The sequence below is a fragment of the Marmota monax genome, unplaced genomic scaffold (genome assembly GCF_021218885.2).
Source record: "Marmota monax isolate L192 unplaced genomic scaffold, Marmota_monax_Labrador192_F-V1.1 WCK01_AAM20220418_F8-fsc00004, whole genome shotgun sequence".
Lineage (NCBI taxonomy): Eukaryota > Metazoa > Chordata > Mammalia > Rodentia > Sciuridae > Marmota > Marmota monax.
Genome location: NW_026692881.1, coordinates 12,620,131 through 12,626,130, shown reverse-complemented (window position 1 = coordinate 12,626,130; position 6,000 = coordinate 12,620,131).

The window sequence follows — 6,000 nt, the reverse complement described above, 5'->3', positions numbered from 1 at the left end:
TAAAATGACTACACATCCTCCAACATGCTTTATTTTTTAATTAAATTTTTTTTTTACTTATATATGATAGCAGAATACATTACAATTCTTACTACACATATATAGCACAATTTGTCATGTCTCTGGTTGTATACAAAGTATTCACCAATTTGTGTCTTCATACATATACTTTGGATAATGATGTCCATCACATTCCACCATCATTTCTAACCCTATACCCCCTTCCTTCCCCTCCACCTCTCTGCCCTATCTAGAGTTTGTCTATTCCTCCCATGTTCCCCCTCCCTACCCCACTATGAGTCAGCCTTTTTATATCAGAGAAAACATTCAGCATTTGTTTTTTGGGGGATTGGCTAACTTCATTTAGCATTATCTTATCTAACTCCATCCATTTACCTGCAAATGCCATGATTTTATTCTCTTTTATTGCCGAGTAATATTCCATTGTGTATATATGCCATATTTTTAGCTATTGTGAATTGTGCTGCTATAAACATTGATGTGGCTGTGTCCCTGTAGTATGCTGTTTTAAAGACTTTTGGGTATAGACCAAGAAAGGAACAGCTGGATCAAATGGTGGTTCCATTCCCAATTTTCCAAGAAATCTCCATACTGCTTTCCATATTGGCTGCACCAATTTCCAATCCCACCAGCAGTGGGATTTCCCCACATCCTTGCCAACACTTATTGTTGTTTGTATTCGTAATAGCTGCCATTCTGACTGGAGTGAGTCTTAAGAGTAGTTTGATTTGCATTGCTCTAATTGCTAGAGATGATGAACATTTTTTCATATATTTGTTGATTGATTGTACATCATCTTCTGAGAAGTGTCTGTTCAGGTCCTTGGCCTGTTTATTGATTGGGTTATTTGTTTTTTTGGTGCTTAGCCTTTTGAGTTCTTTATATACCCTAGAGATTAGTGCTCTATTTGAAATAGAAAAAGAGGGAGTACTTCCAAACTCATTCCCAAGATGTAGGCTCTCTATTCACCTCACAGATTGTTTCTTTTGCTGAGAAGAAACTTTTTAGTTTGAGTCCATCCCATTTACTGATTCTTGATTTTAATTCTTATGCCACAAGAGTCTTATTAAGAAAGTTGGAGCCTAGTCCCACATGATGGAGATTAGGGCCTACTTTTTCTTCTATTAGATGCAGGGTCTCTGATTTTATTCCTAGGCCCTTGATCCACTTTGAGTTGAGTTTTGTGCATGGTGAGAGATAAGGGTTTAATTTCATTTTGTTGCATATAGATTTCCAGTATTCCCAGCACAATTTGTTGAAGAGGCTGTCTTTTCTCCAATGCATGTTTTTGGCACCTTTGTTTAATATAAGATAATTGTAATTTTGTGGGTTAGTCTCTGTGTCCTCTATTCTGTACCATTGGTCTACCAGTCTGTTTTGGTGCCAATACCATGCTGTTTTTGTTACTATTGCTCTGTAATATAGTTTAAGGTCTGGTATAGTGATGCCACCTGCTTCATTCTTCCTTCTAAGCATTGCTTTAGCTATTCTGGGTCTCTTATTTTTCCAGATGAGTTTCATGATGCTTTTTCTATTTCTATGAGGAATGTCATTGGGATTTTGAACAGAATTACATTAAATTTGCATAGTGCTATTTGGTAGTATGGTCATTTTTGATAATATTAATTCTGCCTATCAAAGAACAAGGTAGATCTTTCCATCTTCTAAGGTCTTCTTTGATTTGTTTAGGGTTTGATAATTTTCATTGTCTAGATCTTTCACCTCTTTTGTTGATTCCCAAGTATTTTTTTTTGAGGCTATTGAAAAATGGAGTAGTTTTCCTCATTTTCTTCTCAGAGGATTTGACACTGATATACAGAAATGCATTTGATTTATGGGTGTTGATTTTATATCCTGCTACTTTGCTGAATTCATTTACTAGTTCTAGAAGTTTTCTGATGGAACTTTTTCGATCTTCTAGGTATAGAATCATATCATCAGCAAATAGCCAATTTGAGTTCTTCTTTTCCTATGTGTATTCCTTTAATTTATTTCATCTAATTTCTCTGGCCAGTGTTTCAAGAACTATGTTAAATAGAAGTGGTGAAAGAGGGCATCCCTGTCTTCTTCCAGTTTTTAGAGGGAATGCCTTCAGTTTTTCTCCATTTAGAATGATGTTGGCCTGGGGCTTAGGATAGATAGCCTTTATCATGTTGAGGTATGTTCCTGTTATCCCTAGTTTTTCTAGTGTTTTGAACATGAAGTGGTGCTGTATTTTGTCAAATGCTTTTTTTGCATTGATTGAGATGATCATATGAGTCTTATCTTTGAGTCTATTGATGTGATGAAATACATTTATTGATTTCCATATGTTGCATCCCTGGGATGAACCCCACTTGATTGTGGTGTACTATCTTTTTGATATTTTTGTATTCGATTTGCCATAATTTTATTGAGAATTTTTGCATCTATGTTCATTAGAAATATTGGTCTGAAGTTTTCTTTTTTCCTTTCTCTCTCTCTCTCTCTCTCTCTCTCTCTCTCTCTCTCTCTCTCTCTCTCTCTTTCTCTCTCTCTTTTGATGTGTCTTTGCCTGGTTTTGCAATCAGGGTGATATTGGCCTCATGGAATGAGTTTGGAAGTACTCCCTCTTTTTCTATTTCCTGAAATAAATTGAAGAGTATTAGTATTAGTTCTTCTTTAAAGGTCTTGTAAAACTCGGCTGTGTCTCCATCTGGTCCTGGGTTTTTCTTGGTTGGTAGACTTCTGATGGCATCTTCTATATCATCACTTGAAATTGATCTATTTAAATTTATGTATATAATCCTGATTCAATTTGGGCAAATTATATGACTCTAGAAATTTATCAATGCTTTCAATATTTTCTATTTTATCAGAGTACAAGTTTTCAAAATAATTTCTAATTATCTCCTGTATTTACAAAACATCTGAATTGGGGGGTGGCTTCCCAAAATTTATTGACTCAGTGGATAAAGTGAACATCTTGAATAGATAAAACTGCTCCCTTCTTGGATGTGAAGGGCACAGGACCTGCCTTGCAGCAGGGAGCATCAGTGTGGGAAGCAGACCCTTGCTTCAGGACCCTCTAGAGATCCTGGTCACCCACTGTCACCCCTAGTGCCTTCTCAGGGCCTGGGGATCTACTCCTTAATTGCCTGCTCCCCACTGCACACTGGGAGTTGGCGTACTGTCACATTAGCATGAACATCCCACATTTTGGCACACAGACTGGCCAATGTGAAATCACATGCCTTCCTTAAAAGTTGCCACCTGTTGGGGGCCTCCATGAACAAGAGCTAAGCACACTTCTTTAAGCCTTGAGTAAAGAGGTACTGAGCTGGCATTGCACCTGCTGCGATTCATGTGGACTTACCTCTGCTGGACAAGAGAGGTGCAGCTCTCAGATTGGGCGTCACTGGATGGAACTGCGCTACACCCCCTGAAACCCAATCCTTTGCCTTATTTGGGTTGAACTTTCTCAAATGTCTTCCCTTCAATAAATAGGATGGTCTCAGGTGTGCTCTCTCTCTTTTGCCTGCCTCTCTTGCTTCCCTTGTGGGGGCTGGGGCAGAGGAGCCATCACTGAGCCCCAAGAAAAAGCTACTTTCTGTGTCCGTGGGATTATGTAGCACCAGCCTAATTCACCTGGATTGACCCTGACTGATTTAGTCGCATGTTGTGGCAGGTGATGCATGAACAGGGACAGGGACACCCCAGGGTGAATTATAAGAATTAGTGGGTTTGGCTTTCTCTTCAGTAGTCAAGCATGCTTAATTTTTCAGAATATTATGGATTGGTTTGTGAAAAGTAAAGAATTAGATAGAACAAAGCGAGTGATGTTAAACTTATAACGTGTGGAATTTTTTGTCTTCAGAAAAGCAAAAAAAAGAATTTATTTTGCAATTCTGAAGACTATAATTAGGAGTAGAGAAAAAGAAATTAGAGAATTGGAAGTCCCACATTATTAAGGTGATTGATAAAATATATGTTGCTAAATTCAGCCCAGTCCCATTGGGTGACGCCTAATCCCAGAGCTTCACCTCTCTTGCCCAGCAGAGGTAAGTCCACAAGCATCACAGAGGATGCGATGCCATTTCAGTACCTTCTTACTCAAGGCTTTAAGAGGTATACTTAGCTCTTCTTCATGGAGGCCCCCAACAGCTACCTCCATGGAACGTAGCCTCGGGATGATGGCTGTATCATGGAACGTACAGTAGACCTGCCCTCGTATCGGTTCATATCCAATGGGAAAATAGACATTAATCAAATAGCCACATAGATACATAATCACAAAGGTGTTTAGTCCTGTCTTTAGAAGAAAAAGAGAAGTATTCCAATAAGAATGGTAGATCCTAATCATAGGATATCAGAGAAGGTGGGGATCTCAGGTGAGGGGCTTTCTGCAAAATGGCACTGGAGTAGAGATTGTGTGGCCCATAGACAGCTATAAGCAGGCCAGTACAACAGTGGGTATTAAACGAGGAGATTACACAGAAGCCTGGAACCATGATATTTGTGCAAGTAGAATTTCCATCGCAAGGAGTATCTGCCCTACCTCCATGTGACCTCCAGTCTCAGTGCGCTCAGGATCTGTTGCTGTCCACATTTACATGTCTTCACAAGGCTACAAGGGTGTTGATGTGTCTATCTATCAGGAAAGGTCATTTCTACGGTTTTGCTTCCCAGACCATCACTTCTATTCATGAGACATTGCTCATGAAGATCAGTTATGCTCACTAAAATCATGTGCATGATCAAAATTAGCTTAGGATAAGGTTATATGTACAGTAAGGTTACAACTGTATTAAAATATGCATTGAAAAAAGACTAGAAGGAAAAATTAATACATTATTATTTAGGAATAATAAAAATATGTAGATGGAATGATAAATGTCATTTTTTCTTGTTCATTTTCTAGGTGATTAACTTTTAATACTCTTAAGATAGAAAATAATATTGAAAGAATAATAAGGGAATGTCACCACTTGAATCTTTGATTTTTTTCTTTGATATGAAGGACATGCTCACAGGGGATTTTAGAAATGTTTTAAGTGTGAGCCACAGAGGAACACTGGGTTCCTTCACTGCTAGGCTTCTCTGAGACATTCACTAGAGAATAGGCTTGTGAGGTAGGAGCGGGAGAGAGCAGGGACATTCCCTAAGCTTTTGGGAAGCTTTATATGCTGAGATGCTTGGAGGCCTCATGCTTTCTGGAACATGCCCTGGAAAAAATATTGTGGTGTTGGAAAGAAAACAAAAGTGGTGGCTACCTGGTCTACAAGTGAACCCTGTAGCTACGAAAAGCATATTACCCAAATGCTCAAACTAAGAGCTCCTAGAAAAGCAAGCTTTAGCTATCTCAAGAAAAATGCCAGTTTTTTTGTTGTTTGTATGTTTTTTTTTTAATTCTGCAAAAGATTCCAGAAGGAAGAAAAGAGAAGTTTGGTGCAGCTGAACAGGTTAACATTCCTGTGTGCTGTAAACACAAGGTGAAATGACCTCAACTCCTGAGTAAAAATACACTCTGCCCCCTTCTCAAATGTTTGCAAACAAAATATAGTAAATGCTTTCATTTCTCAACCACCTCACTATGTAGGACCTTAGAGAAGTGGGCTAAGAGAAGCAAGGCTGGCCCCCTTGGCTCTAGTAGAACTTGGCTCTCGTGTCTATCCAGATTCCAGATAAAAGTGGCTTGCTGTTGCTGCCTCAATACCTTTTATCATGTGCCCCTGTGGTTGGAAAAATTTTTGACAGGAAGAATTCAGGAACCCAGATAGGAAACAACAGAATTTTCTACTGTGTAACCCCTGGAGCCTCCTTCTGCACCCTGGGAAGTTTCCCAAGGTTCCAGAGGCCCTGTACCTGAGTCAATCCGTGTCCCTTTCTCCCCCAAAGCCTGTTAAAGCCATTTCTGGGATTCCTTTGACAATAAGCTTAGCTGCAGGGCAGTCTGTCCAGCCTGCTTGCTTGCCTTGCCCAAACCAAGTATGTCTATAATTCATTTTCTGTCTGAGGGCA